The following is a 15210-nucleotide window of genomic DNA, read 5'->3' as shown; positions in this document are numbered from 1 at the left end:
ATGACTTTGTGCTTTGGTGTCACTTGGGTCGCCTGTGACACTGTTGGGGCCGGGATGTCTGGTTTTTCCTTAGGCTTTCTTACTTCTTCCTGGGACCTATTGTAAAGTACCCTGATGGCTCTCACAATGTTCTTAATGGCTTGGTGCACGTTGTGCTTGTCCTTGATGAATTCGGACAGCTCAAGTATTTTAGTCCCAAGCTGCATAAAAGGTAGTTCCTCTGCGTCAGCGCTCTCTTCTTGGTGAGTCTTGGCCAGATTACTCCTTTTACTGACTCCTTCGCCTTTTTCAGTTGCTGAGCTCCCATAAGCTTTCTCTTTTGCCGGCTTTGATATTGGAGAAGATCGTAAAATTGATGAGCTTCTCCTGAATGGATCTATTTGTTGCTGCTGGAGTACCTTTTGATCCAATTCGATGGGTGTCGAAATCGCCTTTTTTGGCCAGCTATCTCCCTTTAGCTCATTATTCTTTGCCTTTGCAATTTGTGTTCTTGGCAGAGTTGTGCTTCGTTTGAACACCTCCTTCTCCAAATCTAAAACACTTGTAGTATTAGATGCAACGGTGGCCAAGTTATCCCCCACTGAGGCACTGCGGTCGAGGGATATCGACGCTTGCTTACTCCCAAAAGCCGCCGGTACTAGGGTTCCGAGCCCCTGCACCGTAACTTTACTCCTTCTCAATTCGTCCATGTTTTATTTTCTGGGTGTCCTTCCCATAGCCATTTTGGTCCACGCACCAGAGATAAGCAAACACTAGCCCATGCATAGTCAGAAAGGAAAAGTGGAAGTGCGCCAGCTGGGGTTGCACCTGATGGGAGATCTGGCCACTCCTCACAGGTAAAACTGTCTGTCTGTCTGTCTATCTGTCCGTCACACGCATTTTTATCGGAGGCGGTTATCGCGATTGACACCAAATTTGGTAGAAATGTGGCAACTGTGAACGCTCACACATACAGTGAGCTACATCCTTTCACGTTGGATTTTAGGGGAAAAGAGGGGTGTAAAATGTTTTTTCATCAAATATAGTCATGTGGGGTATCAAATTAGAGGTCTCGGTTTGTACTTTTCGAAGCCGGTATTAGTTTTGACATTTGTTGGAAAGGTGGGGAGTGCGGGGGGTTGAAAGTAATCATTGTTTTAAGGGGGCCATCCTCAGAAACTGTTGCTTCTTTGAAAATTGAAGACTATGAAAGCCGATATCACCCGAGAGTGGATACTCTCACATAATATATAGATATATTACGTGCTACGTACTAAGAAATACACAAAACCTTTCATACCTGAAGCTTCCAGCTTCCGGTTTTCCGATTTGTTTCATATAATATGAACTTTGGACGACTTTTCATCAGTAGACAAAGATTCTATCTAAATTTATTCCAGCTGGCGTTTTTCCTGAACCTTTTCCAGTACTTCAGACAATGTTCCGTCATTTGAGGCCACGAATAACAAAACTAAGTAACCCTCATTAAGATTACAAGAGGCTTAACACAACAAGTGCTGTTGATCACATGCTCGTTTTCAGATGCTTTTCTTTCGAATCCAAGGAAAAAATTTAATCCCGCCATTGAATACACTTGACCGTTTTGAATAACTAAGGGTAGAAGGTTTCGGTTGACTATTTGCCTTTCTTACCGCCGTTTGGATACGACTGGAAGAGAAAATATTATTCATCAGTCAACATTATGTCCGAATTGTTCAGGAAGGACTGAGGACTCTTTTCGATCGAATCCATTTTTGATGGGAATCCAATTAAGATTTATTGTGGTCCAAGAATTTCAGAATGGAGTTGTGAAAACATCGTAGACGAATGGGTGATGAGGAAATGTCGAGTTGAGAGATGAGTGGGAATTTTTCTGATTGGGGCATTGTCGATGGTGTGCAGGTGATGGAAAGTAAATAATTAATTGTTTTCCTAAGGAGTTTTTGGATTTCAGGACAGTGAAAACGGAATAATGCTATTGTCAAGTTAAAAATTTCCACTGGAAAATACATAATTTTTTAAGTCAAGGGAACATCTTCAGTAGTTCATTTAGTTTTCTTTTGCAAAACACCATCTTTGGAAAGTGTGCTTGTAAGTATGTCTCCGGTGGACTGCGGTGTCTAACGTATCAAGCCACCGTTGTTTAGGTCTGCCTTTTGGTCGTTTACCATCAACGTTCAGACCAATCCTGGCAAGTGAATTCTCGTTTGCACGAATTGCGTGAACATACCATCGAAGACGCCTCTCTCGCAACTTTTCCACGATCGGTGCAACCCCATAACGATCGCGGATATCCTCATTTCGGATGTGATCCAAACGTGTGACGCCACTAATCCAATGTAGCATCTTCGTCTCCATTACCGCAAGACGCCGTTCAATGTCTTTTATAGTCGGCCAACACTCAGAACCATAGAGAGCGACTGGACGGACGACATTGCGGTAAATTTTAGATTTGAGACGTTCGTTGATACGTCGATCACAAAGAACACCAGTTGTCGAACGCCACTTCATCCAGGTTGCGGTAATCTTCTTTTTCTTCAGCCTTTGTCCCGTTCACAAGCGGGGTCGGCTCGTCGTGATCGGCTTCGCCATTTGGCTCTATCGAATGCCTGATCTGGGTGCAATCTCGAGGCTTTCAAATCCCCATCCAGCGTATCAAGCCACCGTTGCTTAGGTCTGCCTTTTGGTCGTCTACCATCGACTTTGATGTTCAGACCAATCTTTGCAAGTGAATTCTCGTTTGCACGAATTGCGTGACCATACCATTGAAGACGCCTCTCTCGCAACTTTTCCACAATCGGTGCAACCCCATAACGATCGCGGATATCCTCATTTCGGATGTGATCTAAACGTGTGACGCCACTAGTCCAACGTAGCATCTTCGTCTCCATTACCGCAAGACGCCGTTCATTGTCTTTTATGGTCGGCCAACACTCAGAACCATAGAGAGCGACTGGACGGACGACATTGCGGTAAATTTTAGATTTGAGACGTTCATTGATACGTCGATCACAAAGGACACCAGTTGTGGAACGCCACTTCATCCAGGTTGCGTTAATGCGTGAAACAATTTCATAACGCAATTCTCCATTGACTGATAGCGTTGACCCGAGGTATTGAAATCGCTCAGTTCTAGGCAGATCACTGCCGCTGACAGTGATTGTGCCTGTTTCATGGGGATCGGTCGTCAAATATTCAGTTTTGTTTAGATTCAATCTGAGACCGTGTTGCATGAGGCGATCATTCCATTTTTGAACAAGTTGCTCGAGATCATTTTTGCTATCGGATGCTAGGAAAACATCATCTGCATAAAGCAGTGTGTAGGGCGCTGGATGTTGGATATCCCGTGTGACGGTGTCCATAACAAGGACAAAGAGGAGTGGTGAGACGGCACTTTCTTGATGAACTCCAACAGAGACACGAAGCGGTTTTGATACACCCGCCATACTGGTAGAGCAATTGAACCCAGCGCACGAGTTCTTCTGGCACGAAGTGTTGTCGTCAAGCATACCAGATGAGTTCGTGTGGTACACGGTCAAACGGTTTCTCTAGATCCAGAAAGGCAATGTAAAGAGGGCGATGTTTCTCACGGTGTTTCTCCATGAGTAACCGCGCAGCGTGTATTGCGTCAGTAGTTCCGCAGTTCTTGACAAATCCGGCTTGATTCACGGTTACTTCAACGATTTCGGGACAACGGTTGTCAATAATGCGTCCAAAAATCTTGACAGTATGGGAAAGTAACCGGATCGGACGATAATTTGAACATTCTGCTGGGCTACCTTTCTTTTTCCATATCGAAACAGTGGTACTTTCTTGCCAGTCAGATGGTGTTCTTCCTTCCTGAATAACCCGGTTAAAGAATTCACTGAGCCACAGTGTTGGGTCCCAGCTCTTTGCTTTCCAGAGCTCAGATGCGATGTCGTCAGGTCCTGTTGTTTTCCCCGACTTCATTTGCGCTGATATGAAAGTCCTGGGGCTTTAACGTGAGTACCTGCCGTGTAGGCATAATCCCACGGTCCTCTTCGGACACGGATTGATTTTGGGACCACAATCAGAGCCCCGCCATGCAAGCACAGCGGTCCTGGTTTATACTGAGTGCAGGCTCAGCATTCATACCAGTGGATGCGAGGCCTATCTAACACCTCTGCCGCAACTAAGGAGTACGGCACCCGAGTTGTACAGCGCAACTCCACGCTCGTGCTCCGAGGAGCTCTGCCCGCGATGTAGGCATAACCACAACCACCATGAAACTCCCACTAGGGGACCAACCGCAAATAACCGGGCCGAGAACACATCCTTCAGGAATTTCCCCGAAGCATATGCTCTCAGAGGGCCATCCCGGTTCCCATGGTACCAGATAACCTCCGGTGAAGCTTCGTGGCAGAGCCACTTCAGATGAGTCCCTTACCGACTCGGGTCTGATCGACAATGATTGTGGAAGTGGAGGATGAGCAAATTCTTCAGTTGAAATCTGCTCGAAGTATTCTCGCCTTCTATCCGTTGCCGCTCGACGGTAGGTAAGCAAAGTACCGTTCTTGTCATTAACGCAACAGAAGTGTTCGATATCCTGTGTGCGTTCATCACGGCTTTTAGCAAGTCGATACAGATCTCTCTCGCCATCCCGAGTGTACAGTTTATCGTGAAGATTTTTGAAATGGTTCGCTCGGGTGGCAGCGACCGCTTTCTTTGCTTCCCGGTTGGCATTCTTATAAATTTGCCAATTAGCAGGCGTTTTATCGTCGAGAAATTTGTGGTAGAGGCGTTTCTTTTCACGGACCATCATTTCAACATCATCATTCCAAAGCCAAGTATCTCGGTTGATGTACCGCTTACCCGGTTTGGTGACCCCGAGGGTTGCAGAGGCCGCTTTGTGGATCGTGTCTTTCATTTGGTTCCATGATTCTTCCACATTCGTAAAGGTTGACAATCGTATGAGTGAGACCGTTTTTTCGTTCTTCTCACCAAATCGCCACCATTTAATGCGCGGCGGGCCAGTGCGTTCCTCACGCCGTTTTATCGGTGGCTTAATTAGCAGGACGGCAATCAACGGCCAATGTTGAGGTGCGATGGTCTCATAGGGAACGACTTTGCAATCAGTGACAGTGGTAAAATGTTGGCGTCTTATGAGAATATAGTCGATTTGCGTTTTACTGTTCCCACTATAAAATGTAGGAAGATGGGGCAGTCGTTTGATGAACCATGTATTCATAAGTATAATACAAGGTCATGGGTGTCCGCAAAATCGATTATACGCTCGCCATCTTAATTGCGCGCTCCGAACCCCTTTCCCCCATGGCACCTGTTACCGTCTGCCTTTTCACCCACATGCCCATTAAGGTCGCCGGCAATGATTATATAATCATCAGCAGGCACGTGACAAGTCTTTTCATCAAGAAGTTGCCAGATGGCATCTTTCTCGGCATCAGGTCGACCTGTCTGTGGTGCATACGCGGTGAAGAAGTGAATAGTGCGATCAGCTGATATAATGGTGAGCTTCATCAGCCGATCATCAAATCGTTCGACTTTTTTAATGGCATAACGGAAACCCTTTGAGATGGCAATGCCAACACCATATTGAGTGTGTGGGTTACCAAAATAGAGAAGTTTGTAGACATTTTTACCGCGTTTGCGTTCAATGTCGCAACTTTTGGCACCAGACCATCGGGTTTCTTGCAGAGCGCAGATATCAATACGCCTTTTCCGAAGGGCTCTTGCCAGTTCCTCCGTCTTTCCAGTTAGGGTACCAACATTTAGCGTGCAGGCACGTATTTGTTTTGTTCGTTGTGTTCGGACTAACTTGCTTACGTCCTGACGCCGTCCATGCGCCAAGAACCCTTGCCCATTTCTTGACAGGACCGGGGCCCGTCCTGCCGCATCGACTGAGGTGGACGCCCTAGCATTTCTTCGAGGCTTGTGATTCAATCCGATCATCATGTTTGTAACGACATTCTATGCATTTTCTTGGTCAACCTGTCGCGGGGCCTGTCACCAAGAGAGATCAGGTAGGATTTAGCATTGTGGAATACCTCCAACTATACTCTATTTATCTCTTTCCCTGATCTCAGCATTTTATTTTTGTTTTACTGAGGATAGTACAGAGTACATTAAATTCTTTTTCCAGTGGAGACCTAATCCGGTTATTTGGATACGCAAATCATAAATAGATGTGATCCCAAAAACGAACACCACATTCATCGAGAAAATACGCTATAGCGTCATCAGCATCCACGTCCGCGTTCATCCGCGGGTAATTTGATATTTTCCATAAAGCCTTTGTATTGTTCAAGCAAGTGTTAAATTTTTTATCATCGGTAACACATAAATTCTGTGATTTATAACATCGATAATGACTTTTAACGCCTCATGCGATATGTGTGGCGCCGAATTTCCCGGAGAGCGGACGAGCGTTCCTCAAAACTACGTATGATATCAAATAGATTTCTGTATCGCAGAAATATGGATGCGAGACGTTTGTCAGCATCTTGAACCGCAAAATGACTAAGATGCCATTCGATTGATGGTGCTCCGAAGTGAAAACAGCACAAAAGAGGTAAAACATGGAATTTAGATGTTCTCATTATTGTGACTGAAATATGCGTTGGGTGATTCGGAATAGAGTCCCTGAAAATGGATCGGAATTCCTCTGTATCCAAAGGGATGCATAAAAACGGGCTAAAATAGAAACCTCCTCCATTCGTTTATTCTATTAACACCGAAATTCCTCCCAAAAAACGGTCCATCCAAAAGGATCTCTCTACTCCCTGAGTCCTTAGAGGTGGCGCCGAACAGATAAAATCCTGGCAAAGTATGAGCCTTTCTTCAGACTCATACAGATAACTGGCGCTTGCACAGACTGAACCGAATAGAAGTTACTCCTTCCTGAAACTCGACTTCCCCTAATTTGATCACGTCGGTCTAACCGAGCCGTACCCACCATGATCCATTGCATCACCCTGTATTACAGATTCAAAATGATTTCTGAAATAATTCACGTGGAAAACGTAATTTCCTTCGGTATTCTACACTTGAATGATTGAATGAGGCCCCGGATAAATCAAAAAGGCTCTCCTCTTAGTTCAAAAGTGGAAAATAGCAAAAAAATCCACATGAACGCCTTCCACTACATCGAATACGGTTGGACCCTTAACAAAGTGATGATAAAAGAATTCCAACAACAAAAATGTATATTGATCAGATTGCGTCAACGCGTATGCTGTTGATGCAATTTGATTACGGTCTAGCACTTTGAGGACAAATATCACAATGCGTCCATTATATGAGTATGGCGGCGACAGTAACAGCGGCCATGGCAGCACGTTCACAGGAAGACGATGTGATCGGCATTTAGAAATTTTGCAAGGATATATCCCGCTGACTTGCGCTGTACAGTTGATCAAGTTACTTCTAAATTTAATATGAATATCATGTTGTGATAGTCTGTGATGCACAGGAAAACTCTTCACTTTACTCGTATAAGAATAGCTGATGGCAGACCGAAAATCAAGGAGTCATGGTGCGCCTAGGAGACACTCATCAGGCCATATCATTAACACTTAGCTATTAGCCCCGAACAAAAGGCAATTTCCAAGCCCAGGAAGGAACGGGGTTTTAACTAAGTGAGTACCCAGAGGAGAAGAGAACCTCTTTGAGAAAGAAATTTAGATTTAAAAATTGGTGTTTGACTCAGTAGGCTCAGTGCGCTCTTAGCGGATTATAGCACGTCAACCACGGTTACGCATCACCCTGGCCCACTTCAACTCTGCCAGGACTTTCCCAGACTCCTCTACTATTCCTCACCAAATGCTCCTGGTGCTCAGAGGTGGCGGCGAGGAAGATGGGGCGGCAACCCTATCGGCCAAACCAAAACCAAGTGGTCGAGGAGAACCTCCATAGTGGTGGCACCAGGAGACGCTGTAATCACTTTGGTTTGCCGGCCGTGATTCAGTAGGCGAATGCTCCAAAGGCCTAATCAGGGCGATCAGACCCGAGTCTGCACGGGGACTCATCTGAAGGGGCAAATTGGTCACGAAACCTTACCAGGGGTATACTGGTACCATGGGAACCGGAAAAGCCCCTGGACTCACATACTTCGGGAGAATTCCTGTTGTATGTGAGGACAGCTCGGTTATTTGCGGTTGGCCCCCCTAGTGGGAGTTTCATGGTGGTTGTGGTTGTACTCAAGCGAGAAGAGACCTTCGGGCCTCGACGTGGTGTTGCGTATCAACACGGGTGTCGTACTCCATAGTTCGGTAGAAATTTAGGTAATTCTTGCATCCACAAGTATGAATGCTAAGCCATGCACTTGGTGTAGACTGGTACCGTTGTTGCTTGTCTCAGCGGGACTCTGATTGTGGTCACAAAATCAATCCGTGTCTGAAGAGGACCATGCCATGTTAAGCTGCTCGTCATCGTGGATGAGGAGTTGACCCCTAATATTCCCCACACCAACAACGAGCAGTATACGACATCATGCAAGTTTTTTTGTGATACGATATACACTAATGAACTCGTCACCATCTGCGGCAACTTCGGCTTCCCTAACCAGCGCAATAACGAATTCCTTCCTGTCATGGCGCATCCTAAGCTAAACTTCCCGGAATTCTGCTTGGTACCTGAGTTCGAGTGCATCACACCCGCCATTACTCCGTTCATTGGTTCGTTTTTGCGATTCCAAAGTCAACCAGATCCTGTGACGCCCCCTCAGAACTTGGCCGACAACCTGCGTACCACCTGAGAAAACAACATTTTGACGAGTACCCAATCCTCATCGATATTCTCAGGCGACATACTCAGGGTATCTGCCGTCCAATGGGGGATCGCAGCTCTACAACTCCACGAGAAATGGCGGATGTAACACCTTAGCAAACATAAGCGATCATCATATAGTGATCCCTTTCGAAGCCACAGTCAGCGGATCTCTTATTACGAACTTCCAGGAGACAACCCCTATATCTACTGCTGAACGCAAAGTGGTCCATCTGATTGCTCGTATGTTATCACAGTGTCGCCTTTAGGAAGCCTCCCCTGAACTGCGTGAAATTGATCGTAGAAACCACCTTCACATTCAATAAAGCTATTTGGAACTTCCTACGGAGTAGCCTATTGTACAGTTGATGGTTGTATCCTGGCTCAAGGGAGGGTTCAGGAGAACCTACTAGATATAACCGACACAAAGCCGATGAGTGTTTCTATAGGCCATAACCCCGCCCCGGAGTAAGATGTGTTATTATAGGCATGAGCCGCCGTCCTGAGGCATTTGTCCCAATCCTGTGATCCATCATCCACGAAACATCGAACTCCAAGTGCTGTCTTTCCACAGCATTAGACTGCGGATTATATGCCGTCGTTTACAGTTTCTCTACATTCAAAAGCTTGCACAAAGATTTGAAAACCTCATCGGTGAAATTGGCTCCCTGATCCGTCACAATGGCCCGTGGTATAAAATAGTCATTAAACAGTACCTTGGTTGTGTCGGCTTCTTAGTAAGGGATCACCGCGAAATCCATGTTACCCTTCGAAGTTTCATACCATTTGTCTAGCTGTCCCGCATTCCCCGCTTCGGAGGCCTTCAAATCAGGCAGTTCCTTTCGCCAATGGGAGGCAAGGGGAGGGAGTTGTTAGTTCAGGAAACCCCATACCATCCGATCAATCTGTCGGCGAGCCCAATCTTCTTCGCAATAAGCAGAGCCAGAACATCATTCGCAACGCGGCTCCATCTGCCAGCGCTCCTCACCATTTCTCTCACAACGTTGTCTGGAGAGAGCTCCCCTGTGCCTGATAAAGCTGCTGACGAAAGCCGTTCCATTTTTCACTAGAGAAAAATATGTGTTTAGCCACTTCATTGCAGAACCCACAATCAGGAGATCGCCCCTTCCTAATCTTGTGCAGTAAGACTGTAAGCCTCTATGCCCACCTGGAAGTTGGGTAAGGAAGTAATCAATATTACCATGCGTTCGATTCAGCCACGGATCTAAATTGTCGATGAGCCGCGCAGTCAACCTGCCTCTTGGCTCATTTTGACAAGAGAGGATGCGTTGATGTTCTTCACGGGCAACTATCTTTCTTAAGCTTTCGTCCTTGCGGCTGTAGATAGTTTTACGCTCCTTATCAAGGACGCAACGGGATCACTCCCATGATCACCATCACAGCCCGTTCGGAAACAGTGCGATAAGCAGACGTCATTCGCTCCCTTTCTCTCCTTGTCAAGGGCATCAGCCCATTCCTCCGCGCCATCAAGAAGAACCGAAAGCGTTGCTCCCATAAGAAGACGTCTCATAGTAGATACTGAGCCCCCAACATTCGTTATTAGCCGACTCAACCAACAGCGTTGCTCCCATAAGAAGACATCTCCTAGTAGATGTAGGGCCCCCAACATTCGTCATTAGCCGACTCAAGGCCGAGACTCCAGCTGAAATCCTGCACGCTGCTGCTTTGATTTGCTCGAAAAAGCTAACCTTTTAATCGGGCATTAAACTAAGGTATTTTACCGCTGGCTTTCACTCTGGGGGCAACTCGCCGATCGATATCGAACGCAGGGTCTGGATTCTTTTTCTGGCCAAGATGACTACTTCAATTTTTTCCAGCGCAAGGTTGAAACCATGAACAGTCATCCATCCACTTACAAGTCGCATTAATATCCCAATTCTACTTTGTACCTGTTCAGCAGTACGTCCGACAACAAGTGCCGCAACCTCATCTGCGTAACCGACCAAGCGCAACTCTTCTGGCATCTCGAGTCCCATCAGAGTATCGTAGAAAGAGGTCCGACCCTAGGATGGATGTTTGTGCTACTAACGACGTGATCTCCATCCTCCTCTGGTCCTATAGCATCTCTCAAAGCAGGAAGCGGTCTTTAAGGAAATCCCTGAATATCCTCAAGAGATACCTTAGCACGTGTAATGAGTTTCTAATGTGTCTAACATATCTGCCCATCTTACGGAATTGAAGGCATTTCTAACATAAAGCGCTATAAGAAACACTATCTGTTGAGTTCGATGGACCACATATACAACCTCCATAACAGCATCCACCGTAGATCTCCCTGTTCTGAAACTGAACTGCCTTGGGGATAAGTCCCCGGTAGCGTGGATCGCTTCAGTGAGTCTACTTCTGATGAGCTTTTCGAGCACTTTCCCCGTCATGTCAAGCATACACATCGATCGGTATGGAGACGACAGCTCCGGGCCTCCTGTTCCCTTGCTGATTAGCGCAAGTCTCGCAAATTTCCAGCCACAAGGAAAATTCCCTTCTTCAAACAAGCGTTGAACAACCTGAACACCCGAACCCCTTTGGCTGAACACCAGTTTATGAACTTCCGCCAGGGTGCCACCAGAACCTGTCCCCTTCTTGTATGTATATCTTACTCAAACTCCATGAGAATGAGTAAGATATACAACCCCGTTCTAGAGTGAGGTGTATTATTACAAGCCTGAACTGCAGTCTTGAGGCATTCATACTAATCCCGTGATGCATCATCCACGAAACATCTTAAATAGTTCCCCAAGGTCGAATGCCTCTCCACAGCATTAGACTGCGAATGATATGCCGTCGTTTGCAGCTTCTCCATATTCAAACGCTTGTATGAAGATTTGAAAACCTCACTAGAAGTTTGCTCCCCGATCCGCTAAAATGGCCGGTGTCAACAAATATCGGCTGTATCGGCTTCCTGGTAGAGCATTGACGCGAAATACACAAATCTCATCAAGTCGTCCACCATGGAACGAATGTAGGTGAATGCGTTTACGCACCGAGTTTTGGTCTACACCTTCCTGCCATCAGCGAACTAGCCTGGAACCGTTCGCTCCCGCTCTCCCGGCTTTGGGAGCCTTCAAGTCAGGGAATTCCTTTCACCAACGGGCGGGAGAGGAAAAACGCTTCTTAGCAACTCTCTGACAATGTTGTCTGGAGAGAGTTCCCCTGTGGCTGATAAAGCTGCTGACAAAAGCCGTAAAAGGTGCGTTCAGCGTCGTCCACCACTCCATTGCAGAGCAAACAATCAGGAGATCACGCCTTCCCAGTCGTATGCAGATAAGACCGAAAATCTCTATGCCTGCTTAGAAGTTGGGCAAGGAAATAATTAATCTCACCATGCGTTCGGTTTAGCCACGGATCTAAAGTGTGGATGAACCGCACAATCCGTCTGCCTCTTGGCTCATTTGACCAAGAGAATTGCCATTCGGTAAGGATGCGTTGACGTTTTTCACAAGCAACCACCTCTTAGGCTGTCGCCCTTGCGACGGTAGATAGCTTTACGCTTCTTAACAAGGAGGGCAACATTGATCACCCCCGCGATCTCCATCACGGTTGGTTCTGAGACAGTGCGATAAGCACTTAAGCAAGGCGTTTACGATACACCTCCTTGTCAAGGATATCAGCTCATACCTCTGCGCTATAGAGCAGAAAAGACTACGTTGCTCCCATAAGAAGATGTCTCCCTGTAGATATGGGGCCCCCTACCTTCGCCATTAACAGACTCAATGCTGAGATTCCAACTGCAGCCCTGTTCACTGCTGCTTTTATTTGCTCGAAGAAGCTCATCTTTTAGGCGAGAGTTAAACCAAGATTTTTAACCACTTGTTTTGACTCTATAGTCGCAATTATCTTCCTAGTCAACATGACTACTTCAGTTTTCTTCCAACAACTGCCACAACATCTTTTGCATAACCGACCAGGCGCGACTCTTTTAGCATGTCAAGTCTTAGCAGACCATCGTAGGTAGGGTTCCAGAGGTTTGGCCTTAAATGGATCCGTGTGCTATTCCTAGCGTGATCTCCATCCTCCTCTGGCTCTCTATCGTCTCGTAGAACAAGGACGTGACACGTGAAATGAGTTTTCTAATGTGCCTAGCATATCTAACCATCTTACGGAATTGAAGGTATTTCTAACGTTCTAGCGTTATGAGGAGCACTATCCGTCGAGATCGCGCCGTGTGCCTCGGCTCGATGAACCACATCCATAACCTCCATGATAACATCCACCGTGGATCTCCCTGTTCTGAACCCGAGCTGCCTTGGGAATAAGTGTCCAGCAACTCGGATCGCTTCCGCGAGTCTGCCTCTGATGAGCTTGCTTTTCGGCCGTGTCAAGCATATATAACAGTCGATGTACAGAAGGCAGCTCCAAATCTCCAAATCTCAACATAAAGCGTTTAACAGCCCTAACAAGTCTGGCCGTTGGCACGAACACCAGTTTGTAAACTTCCACTGGGATACCATCAGGACCTTGCGCCTTCTTGTTTTTCATGGTGAGAATCACTATTTCGAGCTCTCTTATTGTGAAAAGGGGGCAATCCTCGACGCTTTCCACACTATTGACATCAACCCGTACAGGATGTCTGAAGAACAATACTCGTACAATGCGGTCCATGTGGTCGGAGCTTAGTATGCAGGGCCTCCGCAAAGCCCCAATTTTTCGGGTGACAAGTTTATAGCTAAGTCCCCCAAGGTCTTCATTCACCTCATTGACAAGATTCTACCAGCCGCGAACTTTGCTTTTATTTATAGCGCTGCGGAGTCTTCTTTTTACTGATCTATACTCTGCCTTTATGGCACATTCCTCCTCTTTGGCTTGCAAACGTTGTGCCAAACGGTGGAGCTTATGGCACTCCCTCCGTAGGTCGGCGATTTCTGCTGCCCACCAGTACATAGCACAGAAGGCTTGTCGCGACATAGAAGGCTCACACGCCGTCGTTATCAGGTTCATCACTGATTTTACGACAGTGTGAGCTGCAACGCAACCACCTCCCGGAGCGTCCTCCGGCGCGACTCTGCCTGCTTCAAGAGCTTCAACGAACTTCCTGATGTTCGCCCTCGCGACATTCCACAGGCAGGGGGAGCGTCGGGTTGGTGCTCGCCAGCAAGTAACGTCGAGCACTTCGAACGCGATGTATTGGTGATCACTTGCCGTGAAGTCTTCTAGGACTTGCCATCCGTCCACCAATAATGCCAGAGATTCCGACGCAAAAGCAATGTCAGGGATGTTTCCCTCGCAGCCTGGGCGCCGAAACGTTGGCATGGATCCGGTGTTTAAACGTTACCACCCCGCTCTGAAGTCTGACTGAGTCAAAGGCCCTGACATTAAAATCACCGCCTATCAAGATTCGTCCTTCCGTGCTCGAAATGGCGTCCTCAAGACCATCAAGCCGGTGCTGAAAGTCCGGCATCATCTCGTTCGGCGTCTGGTAAATGCTAACAAACCTTATCCCTAAACACCGGATCCAGACAAACTCATTCCCGCGGCGGGTTTCCGCGCTATTGATATCAACCCATACGGGATATTGCCCGTACAATGCGGTCCATATGGTCGGTACTTAGTATGCTGAGCTTCCGCAGATCCCCGATTTTCCGGGTGACAAGAATATAACCAAGTCTCCTTTTTGCTGACATGTGAAAGTTGTGACAAACGGCGGAGTTTATCACACTTCCTCCGTATGTTGGCAATTTCTGCCGCCCACCAGTACATAGAAAGCTTGTCACTGCTGAGGACCCTCCGGGGCTTGAAAGTCTCACACCCCGTCGTTTCCAGGAGCATTAAACCTGGGAAACATCTACTGAACCAACACCAACAGTTCTACTACCAAACCCTATCTCAACCTCCACCTGGTGACCACTGAGAGCTCTTTCTTCAGGAAAAGCTGTAAACAGAGAAAGATGAAGGCGAGTCTCCCGCGCCTAAAAACGGGACAAATTGTACCAACTGGTCCTCCAGGTTGGGGGTTGGGTAGGGCTGACAAGCCTACACGGAAAACCGAAGTTATGAAACCACAACAGGATCCTCGGACTTCGTTGATAGCGCTGACGTAATCGTTGCAGGAGATGCGTTGGACGGGGGCCGGCTTCCTGGGGAAGTGTCACTACACCATATATTATAGTGGCCATCCAGTAAACCATGTGGTTGAAGTAGGTTTCTTAGTCAGCCAAAAAATGAAACCTGCTGTTATTGGCTTTGAAAACATAAGCGAACGGTAATGCACTCTGCGTTTGCGGGGGAAATTTAGAAATATAAGCCTCATTAACGTTCACGCCCCTACTGAGGAGACTGCAGAGTCGGAGCAGGATATCTTCTACGAGGCAGTTGAACGAACCCTCGAAGGGGATTTTAACAGCCAAGTAAGGACGGAGCCCGTATTCAGGCAATATGTTGGCTCCCATAGCTTACATCCAAATACAAATGATAACTGACTGCGGATTATCCAATTGGCGGTGTCACACAAAATGACTGCTGGAAGTACCT

The sequence above is a fragment of the Hermetia illucens genome, chromosome 1 (assembly GCF_905115235.1).
Source record: "Hermetia illucens chromosome 1, iHerIll2.2.curated.20191125, whole genome shotgun sequence".
Lineage (NCBI taxonomy): Eukaryota > Metazoa > Arthropoda > Insecta > Diptera > Stratiomyidae > Hermetia > Hermetia illucens.
Note: the sequence above shows the minus strand (reverse complement) of the source record.